Source organism: Macrobrachium nipponense, chromosome 41, assembly GCF_015104395.2.
Source record: "Macrobrachium nipponense isolate FS-2020 chromosome 41, ASM1510439v2, whole genome shotgun sequence".
Classification (NCBI taxonomy): Eukaryota; Metazoa; Arthropoda; class Malacostraca; order Decapoda; family Palaemonidae; genus Macrobrachium; species Macrobrachium nipponense.
The window spans coordinates 41,359,772-41,373,801 of NC_061102.1; the positions used below are offsets into that span (position 1 = coordinate 41,359,772).

Consider the following 14,030-nt stretch of genomic DNA (forward strand, 5'->3'; position numbering starts at 1 on the left):
CTTCCAGTATCATCAATATCATCCAAATTTATCACACATAAAATACAATTTTAAAAAGTGTCAATAACTCTGTTGGTTAACCATTTTTTTAATGTGTATACCTTTATGCATAAGCATAATTTCACCCACACCATTATTAAGTATGTATAAATACAATTAATTTTCACCCCATTTATTTCAGGGTCATTCGACCTGCACACTTTCTATGCCTATAGAAGTCTTCTGAATCATACTCAAACAATAATCATGTCTCCTCATCCCCCTTTTCAACCCATTTTCCTTGTCCTTCTCCAATGCATTTATAGAAGAGAGAAAGAGTGAATGGCATAAATGCATAAGAACAGTTGGGTGTATTAAAATAAGGAAGACAATTACTAAAAAAAACTACTAAGATGGAAATAAATTAATAGAATGCATTTGGAAAATATAAAAGCACTCAAAAATCTTTCAAATACTAGAAGTCATGCAAGGTAAAAACCTAAAAGAAAATAATATATATTTGCCTTCTATATGTATGAAGACACGAAATACTGCTCAATAAATACAATGAATATGATAGTCAATAAGACTTCGGTGATATCTAACCATGTTTGTTCATTACATACTACTATGTTCTCCTGGTAATCTGGGTATAATAAATATTTACCCCGTGAATGTTACCCTGGCCATTGGGTACAAAGAGGCTGTGTATTATGGGTAACAGTTAAAAGATTATTAACCCTTAAACGCCTATTGGGATGTATTATACGTCGACAACAAAAAGTTTTTTTAAATATTTGCGGAAAAATAGTTATAGGCCTAGTTTGCACAAAATTTTAAATCACGCGCCTTGAAGGATGCTGGGAGTTCACGGACCAAGCTGTTGTTTTGTTTACAAGCGTTACACAGGCGCGCATGCACGAATTTCTTTCTTCTCGCACTAAAAAGCACCAGTGACGCATCTCAGAAATTTTTTCGTCACTTTGTCGTAATTTTTGCACCATTTTATATTAGCAGTTACATAGAGTTTTATATATGAAAATGTGCACAATTTCATGTAGAACACAACACAAAATAACTCATGGTTGTAGCTTTTATCAGTATTGAAATATTTTCATATAAATCATAAGTGCCAAAATTTCAACCTTTGGTCAACTTTGACTTGCCCAAAATAATAGAAAAATGCAATTGTAAGCTAAAATTCTTACATTCTAGTAATATTCAATTATTTACCTTCATTTTACAACAAATTAGAAGTCTCTAGCACAATCTTTTGATTTATACTGAATTTTTGAAAAACACTTTTTCCTTACGTCAGCGCACGGTAACTCGGCCGAAAATCTCAGAAATTCTTTTGTCAGTTTGTCATAATGTTTGCACCGTTTTATATTAGCTGTTACATAAAGTTTTATGTATGAAAATGTGCACAATTTCATGTAGAATACATCAAAAATAACTCATGGTTGTAGCCTTCATCAGTTTTGAAATATTTTCATATAAATCACGATAAACAGAAAAAATTTGACTTTCGGTCAACTTTAACTCGACCTAAATGGTCGAAAGCTGCAATTGTAAGTTAAAACACTTACAGTCTAGTAATATTCAATCAATTACCTTCATTTTGCATCAAACAGGAAGTCTCTAGCACAATATTTTGATTTACGGTGAATTTTTGAAAAAGACTTTTTTTTATGTCTGTGCGTTACGAATTCATGCACCATTTTGTGACAATATTTTCTCTGTGTTGCTTTGATCACTTTACAATTTGTTATACGTATACCAAAATCATCGCAATTTAGTATATAATACAACAACAAAAAATTAACTCCTTAGCTTTAACCGTTTTGCTCTCAGTGCGATTTGTATACAATTATATATGAAATTTTTTTCCGCACTGTCATATATTCCAATATTCATATATGATAATGATTTTTTTTATTTCTGATGGTTGCATACTAAACTTCAGGAAATGATAAAAAAAGGAGCCACAAATGAACTCTTTAATCTTAAAAACTAAGCGAGCTGTGATTTTTTGAAAAACTTTTTTTCTGCTTCGGCACTAACTCCCAAACGCCGCCGGCATACGACAGACGCTTTGGTAAATAGCGGCTCGGCGTTTAAGGGTTAGATAAATAAATAAAAAGAAGTACCAACACTATATATTTTAAGAAAACTACTAATGACACTCATTTTTCAACTTGGATGATGAAATATTGAACTAGTAAACTAATGCTATACTTTTATCATCAATATAAAGGATAGATTATACCAATATAGTAAGCACATCTTAATACCATACATTTAATTCATCACAACTATGTTGTCTTTGGACATCTTGAGACACTGAACTTTTATTCAACAGAGAGAAGATACAGACATCATCGGCAGTTAAGCAGTGCATGTTACCATCTACAGTCTAAGGAACCTAGTAGTGTTAACAGCATTACAGAATTCCCTAAATTGCTTCCTCAGTTCTCTAGATGCATTGTCACTCCTACCTCACTATTCCATTTTATTCTTACATAACTCATTCTTTTCCTGTCTTTTACTCCTATAGTAGTTTCACTTGTCAGTCATAAAATTACGATTTCTATACCTTAGCAGGTAGTTAAGCATCACCTTGTCTTCTGGATCACTGGCATCATGACTAAAAGAACTCATTTTAAATAATAACGCCTTCATTTGTTGTTGTTGTTGTTATTATTATTATTTGATATTTACAACCTTTACTAGTTGTTGCTCTTGTCTAATTTCCTGATTTACCATTGTTCTATCCCTATATTCTTGTTTTGCAAATTGAAGTACTGTAGTATTATCACTGAAATGTCAAACTTCATTGTTTTGTAGCAAAGTATTTCAATACCATTTACCCTTTAACGCCGATTGGACATATTAAACATCAATATAAATTGTCTGTTGGGTGCCGATTGGACGTATGGTACGTCGTTATAAAAAAGTTTTTTTAAAAATTCGCGGAAAAATAGTTATAGGCCTACTAGGCAAAAACTTTTGAATCACGCGCCTTGAGGGATGCTGGGAGCTCACGGATCAAGGCGTTGTTTTGTTTACAATCATTACGCTGGCGCGCAAGCGTGAATTTCTTTCTTATCGCACTAAAAAGTATCAGCGACACATCTGGGAAATTATTTTGTCACTTTGGCATAATTTTTGCACCATTTTAAATTAGCCATTACATGGAGTATTATATATGAAAAAAATGCGCAATTTTATGTAGAATAAAACAACAAACAACTCATGGTTGTAGTTTTATCTGTTTTGAAATATTTTCATATAAATAATGATAAGTACCAAAATTTCAACCTTCAGTCAACTTTGACTCTACCGAATTGGTCGAAAAAGGCAATTGTAAGCTAAAACTCTTATATTCTAGTAATATACAATCATTTACCTTTATTTTGCAACAAATTGGAAGTCTCTAGCACAATATTTCTATGGTGAATTTATGAAAAAAACTTTTTCCTTACGTCTGCGCGGTAACTTCCGAAAAAATCATAAATTTTTTTTTGTCTGATTGTCATAATGTTTGCACCATTTTAAATTAGCCGTTACATAAGCACCATTTTAAATTAGCCATTACATAAAGTTTTATATATGATAATGTGCACAATTTCATCTAGAATACAACTAAAAACAACCCATGGTTGTAGCTTTTATCAGTTTTGAAATATTTTCATATAAATAACGATAAGTGCCAAAATATCAACCTTTGATCAACTTTGACTCAACCAAAATGGTCAAAAAACGCAATTGTAAGCTATAAGTCTTATATTCTAGTAATATTCAATCATTTACCTTCATTTTGCAACAAATTGGAAGTCTCTAGCACAATATTTCGATTTATGGTGAATTTATGAAAAAAAAAAAAATTTTCCTTACGTCTGCGCGGTAACTCTTCCGAAAAAAATTAGACATTTTTTCGTCAGAATGTCTTAATGTTTGCACCATTTTAAATTAGCCGTTACATAAAGTTTTATATACGAAAATGTGTGCAATTTCATGTAGAATACAACTAAAAACAACCCATAGTTGTAGCTTTCATCAGTTTTGAAATATTTTCATATAAATAACGATAAGTGCCAAAATTTCAACCTTTGGTCAACTTTGACTCGACTGAAATGGTCAAAAAACGTAATTGTAAGCTAAAACTATTACATTCTAGTAATATTCAATCATTTACCTTTATTTTTCAACAAATTGGAAGTCTCTAACACAATATTTCGATTTACGGTGAATTTATGAAATAAACTTTTTCCTTACGTCCGCGCGGTAACTCTTCCGAAAAAATCATAAATTTTTTCGTCCGATTTTCGTAATGTTTGCACCATTTTAAATTAACTGTTACATAAAGTTTTATATATGAAATTCTGCGCAATTTCATTTAGAATACAACAAAAAAAACAACCTATGGTTGTAGCTTTTATCAGTTTTGAAATATTTTCATATAAATAACGATAGATAGAAAAAATTTGTCCCTAGGTCAACTTTAACTAGACTGAAATGGTCTAAAACTGCAATTGTAAGCTACAAAACTTGCAGTCTAGTAATAATCAATCAATTACCTTCATTTTGCAACAAACAGGAAGTCTCTGGCACAATATTTCGATTTATGGTGATTTTTTGAAAACAGCTTTTTTTTATGTCCGCGTTACGAATTCATGCATAATTTTGTGATAATATTTTCTCTGTATTGCCTGGATCATTTTACAATGTGTTATATACCAAAATGATTGCAATTTAGTGTACAATACAACAGAAAAAAATTAACTTGTTAGATTTAACCGTTTTGCTCACAGCACAATTTGAATACAATTATATATGAAATTTGTTTTTGCGCTATCATATATCCCATTATTTATATATGATAATGACATTTTTTCCATTTCTGATGGCTGCATACTTAACTTTACGCAATGACAAAAAAAGGAGCCAAAAATGAACTCCCAGACCCCGCTGGCATACGGGAGAAGATTTTTATTATACTCCTTCGGCATTAAAGGGTTAACTGCCTACATGTAAACACACAAAAAATGTTGTTCTCATTACATATTCCCTTCTGAAATAGGGGAGGGGTGGGACCTTATTGTCTGTGGTTCAAAGATATGGCTATTTGTTTCCATGTACGGCAGCCCAATTCAAATTTCATTGTATCTCTTTGATTGCTCAGTGTACATATACAGTGCCATCCCCAACGGCAATACTAGGAACAACTTAGCTAATCACTTCATTCTGTTTTATGCATAATGTCCATCAGAGGGGAGGCAGGTGGGCTCCGATCATATAATTACTGGTTAAGTATATGCAAAACCTTATTTAATTATAAAAATATTTTTGTATATGAGACTTACCCAGTACCTAGTTATATAGCTGATTCCACAATTAAAAGGAGGTGTAACCATGAACATATTCTACTCCAAAGCATTAAGTCATGTAATGAATTTGAAATAGAAAAATTACTAGCATTGAATAGAAAATGCTTGTCATTCTATCAGTTAAGATAGCTATGCAGATAAATACTGTCTCTGGTTGGTGCTCATCTTAACTTGTAATGGTGTAGTGGTAGAATCAAGGGTGCATCCCACTTAGGGGAAACTTTGCAGCGAAGGGAAAGCTCCTATGGCTAGCAAAGTATGACAGGTGTCTGCCCTTGCCCTGGGCACAGCACCAAAATAAAACAACCAGAAAACACTGACACCTACACTGAAATAAAGTCAAGGCCCATCCACTGAGAGTGATGGGTGCTCCAAGTACACTGTGCCCCTGAATCTCCAAACTCAGCACCTTACTGAAAAGATGAAGAGATAATAGATCATCCAGTGCTTCCTTCCACCATGCCATGCCAGTCACTAAATACAGTCTCGAGGTATTGAAAAATTGTTGACACTTTTTAAGTTTTTAAGCCTTCATAAAAAATATAGAAAGAAGCAAAGATTGCTTATGGCTCTGGTAGTTCGATAGCAAAATGGGCATAAAGAGCAAATAATGTCTGAAAACTAAGGAAGTAGTAGAGGCTGTTCTTTCATCCTTAGCTTTACTTCAAAGTAAGCCAAAAAACTCTCCACAACACTGAGTGTGTCTCAGACATGAAATCAATATAAGACAGAGGAAGAAAAGGGTTTTTCCATAACTTCCTAGGTTAAGGATGTTCTCTGTGTAAAACACATGGATATCCTTCCTGATGAACTGCTTCTTGTCTCTGTGAAGGTTGGTTCAAGGAGGAACTCTTCTCTTCACCCTGGAAGCAGAGCTATCAGAGCAGACAAAGTCTTCCAACATTTACTCCAATTCAAGGTGAACAACTACAGTCGACCCCCACTATTTGCAGACTCAGGATTCAAGGACTTAGGTATTCTCTAAGGACCTTATATACCCATTATTCACAGGAAATTTGCATATTTGTGATACTTTTCTATGAAAAATACAGGTGGCCTTCGGTTAGCGGCAGGGGTTCCATTCCTGGCCGCTGATGCCGAGTGATTTTTTATGCTAAACAAGTTTAAAGTCTACGGCCCAGCACACCTTCTTTCGGAATACTAGACCAGTTAACAGCGCCCTAGACCAGTAAAACAGTGCTGTAATCCCGCAATGGCACAAAAAGTAAAATAATATTTAGGCAGTATAGTACTATAGAATTTACTGTACAGTAGTACTGTACAGTATATTATACGTAGCATTATAAATACTGTAAAGTGAAAAAAGCCTAGCTTTAATCCTTTGGGTGTCTAGAGTATGTAAAGATATAATAAGGATTATACAGTTTACAGGTAGCTGTAGTGTTCAAGTTACGATAATTCATCTTACGATAGTCCGATTTTATGAGAGACCAAATTACAATAGCCTAATTTATCCCATCTTCTAGTTACATAAGTTCAATAACAGCAAAAGAGAATGATGAAAGTATGGTTTTAACATTATACTCGTTGCGTGAACGTCTGACAGCCATGAACAACCGAACAAGAAAAGGCTTTTTTTTTTTCCCCTAAGTTACTAAGTACAACCGAATTGGATAACATCCATTTGGCTTGTATTTCAATCATCGTACTACAGTACACTATTACCGTAGTTGCTATAAATGGCGTTATGTAGAATAGAACTGAGATATCTTAATGTAATAACTTTATCTGCTATAGATCAAAGATCAATATAGATCAAAGATCAATACTGTTAAATTTAAACCTAGTTATAACTGAAGCTGAGAAAACTGTTCAAGCTGCTAATGACTAGTATCGTACATAAGCAACAAGGATAAATCCAGTAAACGTATGCCATCAAACACAACCATAGATAAATTTGAGATAAAATAATTTTAATCAAAACTACTGTGCTTGAAAGAACACATTTTACTGTTGGTTTCCCGCCGATATAAGATAAATAACGTAAATTTCGTATTACGATGATATAAAGGAGAATTGCGAACGGAATCACATAATTTTTTTACGCAATAAACATGCTGCCAACATAATCTGTTAACGAAAAAAATAGTAGTTCACATTCACAACGAGACATATTCAATTCATATTTCCACCTAAAAACACATTGTATAAGAAAATAACCTTGTCTCATATAAGGCAAGTAATCTAGATATTCGTTTATGCTAACTAGAAGGAAGAGAATTCGCTCAGAATTGCATTAAATATGGCGAAACAAACTCGTATTTGCCATCAGCTGATTTCAAACCACAATATTGGCCGCTCCACGGAATACTGGCTTAGATTTGCCGTAGAATTTTATAATACAGTAATATGAGAATAGTACATATAATATTATTGGATACAGTGAAGTAATGTATGACTTTTCAAATGATTTATGGAAAAGATGCATAATTAATAAAATAACACCATGCATTTTTCGGAACAGTGGCGGACAAGAACAAACATGAAAAAACATCCCCTGACAACGTGGAGCGTAGTTACAAAGTCTGCCTTAATTTGTATCATACTCATGTACAAAAATAAAAATACCCTATATGTAATATATTTTCATACACATTTTAAACATAAAAGCATAAACATTTAAAAAATTGACACATTGATCGCTAAATTTGCACTATTTTTAACTCAATATTTTCGGAAGAGCGGCAGACAGCGGCTTACAAGAACGAACATGGAAAAACATCGTATTTGATAACGTGAAGGGCAGTTTCAAAAGCTGCCTTTTTATCATATTTCTGCACAGAAATAAAAAATACCCTATACGTAATATATTTTCATACACATTTTAAACATTTATAAAATCGACACATTGATCACTAATTTCCACCTTTTTTAAACTCGATATTTTGGAAGAGTGGCAGGCGGCGCTCACAAGAAAGAACATGAAAAAACATCGTATTTGATAACTTGTGAAGGGCAGTTTCAAAAGCGTATCATATTTCTGTGCAGAAATAAAAAAGGGATTTTGACGTAAGGAAAAATCTATTTCTGGGCGATTGGCTCGTGTCGCCAGCGAAATATCCTTTAATCTATTATTTCTAGGGTAAATGTACTAACACATACCAGAGAATAAATAAAATAAAGAAAAAGGTCAGTATAACTGACTCGCTCACCCTCCAGGAGGGTGTCGGTATGAACACTAGGCGAGTGAGACCACTACCACGAGCCAAATGCCAATAGAAATCTCCCACTACAAAATCCCTCCAAGAGGGGAGCCGACCCACAGAGTGAGCAGCTCGTACTACTACTACTCCATCCCATGCTGCCGACTGCTGCGCCTCTGGTGGCCATCCTGAAGTTAGCAGACAATCTTGGGCGAAGGGATGGGTAGGGTGGGATTTTTTCGCTGGCGACACGAGCCAATCGCCCAGAAATAGATTTTTCCTTACGTCAAAATCCCTTTTCTGGGCTCAGCTCGTGTCGCTGCGCGAAATCGTACCAGAGAAATAGCACAAGATTGTAAACAAATTAATAAAATGAGAATAAAAATAAAATAAATCAGAATAGGTCTCAAATAAAAGATAAAATATATAAGAATAGACTATAATTGCTAAAAGATACATATACACAGGGGTATAAAAATAGAAATATGCTTAAATTACCCTTAAATCTAATCATGTTTGTTAACATAAGGTAATTACATATGTACAGGTAAAATTATTTACATGTATCAATGTTATCTGTGTAACAGCATGTATCAAAAGTATAATAGCAATTAATAAAAACAATCAACAATAATAATATATAAAGGAATGTATATGACTTAATATACAAAACCCGTAATCATTATAATATGATGTATCCCCTAGCATAAAAATAAGGGGAAACATCCATGAGATCAATGTTTATAATCATTTGTGAGTGTCCCTAACCAGACAATAAGGGGCACCCACTACACTATCACAAAAGCAGCTAAGACACAAGGTGAATGCAAATGAACCAGGTAGGAATAGACGAACTTTTGGGTGAGGCAGGTAGAAAGGAGGACTGAATCTTCTACTACAAACTAGCGAGAGTCAGGGAAACTGATTGGTTACCCGCTGCTACTGCTGGGAATTTCAGAGCTTCCAAGGACTTAAGGTAGTGACGTTTGAACACTGTCGGCGATTTCCATCCAGTATACTTTTTCAACTCATCGAAGTTCATATGTTGGAAATAATTAATTGAGGTGGCTACTGCCCTGACATCATGTGCTTTCGGGAAAGAGTCAGGATTGGCTTGCTTAATAAAGTACAGGATTTGTTGCCTGATGCCTTTAATGGATAAAGTTCCACCTTTTTCCCTCCTAAAGAGGGGACCGCGAAGATGAGGAGGTCCTAGACAGAAAGGCTCGTAAGGTTGTAACTGGGCAAAGAGATACATCTTGTGGAAGGGTAGTACCTTCCAAGGTTCCCACCTCATCAAAGGATCTTCATTCTTTGCTAAAAAGCTACGTTCCGGAGAAAGTAGGACTTCTCCTGTGGGAAGGAACTGAATATGATCCGGGTCTCTGGATAGAGCCGACAGTTCTGAAATTCTTGCTCCTGAAGCTAAGCTTAATAAGAATAGGGTTTTTCTTAAGAGCATTATAAACGAGCATGTGTCATTATCGGTTTCGGAAGCCAGTTTTAGAACATCGTTTAAGAACCATGAAACTGACGTAGGCCTTACAGAAGGCCTAAGCCTAGCACATGCCTTAGGAATAGACGAGAAGTAGGAATCCGTCAAGTCTATGTTAAATCCAAATTGAAATATCTTTTTCAAAGCTGACTTGTTTGTCGTAATCGTGCTAGCTGCTAAACCTTTTTCAAATAAGGATCTGAAAAAGGATATAGCTGAATTAACTGTCATGATTCTAATATCCGAATCTCTCAGGAAGGTTGCTAACTTTTTGACAGCAGCATCATACTGCCTCAAAGTCGAATCCCTTTTATCGGATTCCAAGAATAGAATATTCTGAGGGTCAATATTCGCATCTCTTTTTGCCGCAAACTTCATGAAATCCATAAAGTTAGGGTTTTTGAGAATCCCTGAGGAAGCGAACACAGTCTTCATTTGTACTGACTGGGAGAGCTTGGGACTGGGGATCTGAAGAGGACGAAGGCCCAGCTCCAAAATTAGAGGATACCAGTTGCTCTTCGGCCAGTCTGGGGCTACTAGAGCCACTTGACCCTTGAATGTCCTGAGTTTGTTCAATACTTTCATGAGGAGATTCACTGGAGGGAAGACGTAAATCTTCTCCCAGTTGTTCCAGTCTAGAGCCAGGGCGTCCGTGGCATAGGCCAGAGGGTCCAGGTTGGGGGCTACATAACACGGTAGTTTGTGGTTCGCTTGTGATGCGAAGAGGTCCACCTGTAGCCCTGGGACTCTTTGAAGGATCCATTGGAACGAACTGTTGTCCAGTGACCATTCCGACTCTAGGGGTACTGATCGGGATAGGGCGTCTGCTATGACGTTTCTTACTCAGCTATGTGAGTGGAGGAAAGATGCCAACTGAACTTGTCTGCCAGGGAGAAGATGGCTATCATGACGTGATTTAGATGACGTGACTTGGAGCCTCCTCTGTTTATACAATGTACTACTCACACTGCGCTGTCCAGGACTAGCTTTATGTGAGAGTACTTGGGTGGGCGTAACCTTTTTAGAGTCAAGAACACTGCCATTGCCTCCAGTACGTTTATATGGAACTGACGGAACTGAGGTGACCAAGTCCCTTGAACCTTTTTGACCTGGGAATACCCTCCCCAGCCGCTTAAGGACGCGTCTGTGTGGATGGTGACCCCTGGTGGAGGGAACTGAAGGGGTACTGACATTGATAAATTCTTGACTCTCGCCCATGGCCGAAGTCGATTTTTTAGAATCAGAGGCACTGAGGATAGTTTGTCCCTGGACCTGACGTTTGCTCGCGAGCGCCAGATTCTGGTTAGGTCTTTCAGTTTGGCTTTCATTAAGACGTTTGTCACTGATGCAAACTGGAGAGAACCCAGGATCCTTTCCTGGGCTCTCCTTGACGCTAGTTTGTGACTTAGAAATTGCTTGACTGACTTTGCTATTTCTTTCCTTTTGGTTGATGGAATCGACAGAGTGTGGGATGATAGATTCCATTGAATGCCCAGCCACTGAAAGTTTGACTCTGGAGTGAGTCTTGATTTGGTCCTGTTTATTTTGAAGCCTAGATATTCCAGGAACTGAATCACTTTCAGAGTAGCTCTGTTGCATTCCTCGACTGTTGGGGCCCAGATCAACCAATCGTCGAGATACGCTACTACCATGATCCCTTGCGATCTGAGTTGTTTTGCACTACCACTTCCGCTAGCTTCGTGAACACTCTGGGTGCCACGTTGAGTCCGAATGGAACTACCTTGAAGGAGAATGTCTGGTCTCCTATCTTGAAACCCAGATACGGACGGAAGTGTCTTGCAATAGGGATATGATAGTAAGCGTCTGTAAGATCGATAGAGGTGGTGACGGCCCCACAGGGAAGTAGGGTCCGCACCTGTGAGATCGTGAGCATCTTGAACTTGTCGCAGCGGATGGCTAAGTTTTAAGCGGGACAAGTCTAAGATTACCCTTCTTTTTGTGAGCCTTTCTTTGGCACGCTGAACAAGCGACCTTGAAATTTTAATCTCTTGACTCTCGCTATAGCTCCTTTTTGAAGGAGATCGTCTGCGTACTCTGTCAATTCCTTGGAAGGAAGTTGACGGAAAGGTCTGGATGGAGGTGGGTTCGTCAACCAGCTCCAACCCAGACCTTTTGACACTATGCTCTGAGCCCATTGGCTGAAGTTCCACCGGTGGCGAAAAGTGAAACAGCCTCCCCCTACCTGAAGTTCTTCATTGGTTCTGGTAACTGCCTCGGCCTCCTCTGAAGTGCTTTCCCCTGTTAAAGGGGCCTCCCGATCCTCTCCCACGAAAGGAACGCTTACCTCTACCTCCCTTACCCGAACGAGCGGTCATACTTCTGAGAAGCTTGACTCTCGAAGGCTTGATTGTAAGCTGGAGAGATGGCGTAAGAGGTGGAGGGCTGAGGCTGAGGGGATATCACATAAATTGGCTGTGATTGACCTTTAGAAGTGGAGGGTTGGGCTGTCTGCACTAACGGTACTGTTGGAACTTGTTGAGGAAAGCGTAGTTGCTTCTTCTGGTAAGGTTGGAAACGCCTGGGTTTCTTTTGTCCCTTACCTTTAGGAGTCAGGTCTTGCCTCCTCTTAGCCGAAAGGCCCCAACGATCCTTAAGGCTCTGGTTTAACCTGGTAGCCTCTGATTGACCTCCTTAACCATAGCTTCTGGGAAGAGATCTGCTCCCCAGATGCTAGACGAGAGTAACCTATTCGGTTCATGCCGAATGGTTGCCTCTTGTAGGACATGCTTCCTACAATTCGTCCGAGCAGTGGCAAACTCAAACATATCTGACTGTACCGTTTGAGTCAGGGCTTTGGTCATGAGCTTAAAAATCGGTTCTGATCCATAAGCCATGGTAGCTACCTCAGACATAGCCATAGAATTGATGGATCTGGCTAGACGCGATTTTGCATCAAACTCAGCCTGAATAAGGCTATCTGGGAGCCTGGGTAGCTTTTCACCAAACTGCTCCATAGCACAGTCCGGTTTGAGTTTGCCAGCTGAGAATGTATTCGGCAAGTCTTCCCACAATTCTCCAACTGAGGGGAGCAACGGAGAAGTGGGATCCGCTTCCTTCAACTGCGGTATAGGTTCCCCCTTCTGGGCCGCTGGGATGGTCGACCTCGCGATCTTGGTTAGGAACGGGAGCGGGTACTCTCATCCATTGTAAAAATGGTAAAGGGACTCTTAAATGGTTGTATCTTGGTGTTAGAACAATCCATGTCCTCTAACACCTGAGCCATTCTCTCTGAGCCTGGTCTCGTGAGTAGAGGACTGTCTCCTTAGGTACCTTATCGTCCCGCACCATAGCCGACGGCGTAAGCCTTGCGTAGCCTATGAACGGAGGCTGGAGGTCTTCCGGGAAGAACTCGAAGTCCTCTATTCTTCGAGTCCCAAATTCCGGTATAGAGATGAGACCGTCTTGGAAGGGGGCGTATGACGCTACTCTCCACGGATTGTTCATAGAGAACTGAGGTAGTGAGTCATACGGAGGAAGTTGGGATCCACTCGTGTTGGACAGTGGAGGAGAGGCTAGAGAGCTTCTCTCAGCCCGGCTATAATGGAGTCCTGGAAGTAATCCTGTCCGACAGACGAGAGATCATTTGCTCCATGCTACTCTTTAAGGACCCAACCAGGTCCCCCACCTGTTGCAACAGGCCAGCATTGGAGTCCAAAGCCGGAGCTGCTGCGGAGGTGGAGGGGAGGCTCTGAATCGGAACCAAAGGTAGCGGAACTGGTGATTCTGCCGGAGTGCGAGATCTCTCTCTGGAGGATTTACTCCTCGAGGACTTAGAGCCGGAGCTAGAAGCTTTAGACCTGGATGCTCCGGGATTCCCAGCCGGAGACTTACGGGAGGAGGATGAAGCCGAAGTCCGTCTTCTTAGACGACGACGACGTCTTAGTCAAAGTCATCACCTTAGACTTGACCTTAGGTCTAACCGAAGCACCAGGAGGAGAATATATTTCGTCACCCGTAAAGCCTTGGAAGGATGGAGAGGTT

At 38.4% G+C, this 14,030-nt stretch overlaps 1 protein-coding gene across 6 annotated transcripts in view; it reads right to left on the minus strand.

Annotated features, from left to right (window-relative positions):
- Positions 1–14,030, minus strand: part of LOC135212725 (arf-GAP with SH3 domain, ANK repeat and PH domain-containing protein 1-like) — a 360,410-nt gene that overhangs the window by 57,195 nt on the left and 289,185 nt on the right. The gene's annotated exons all lie outside the window — the stretch shown is intronic.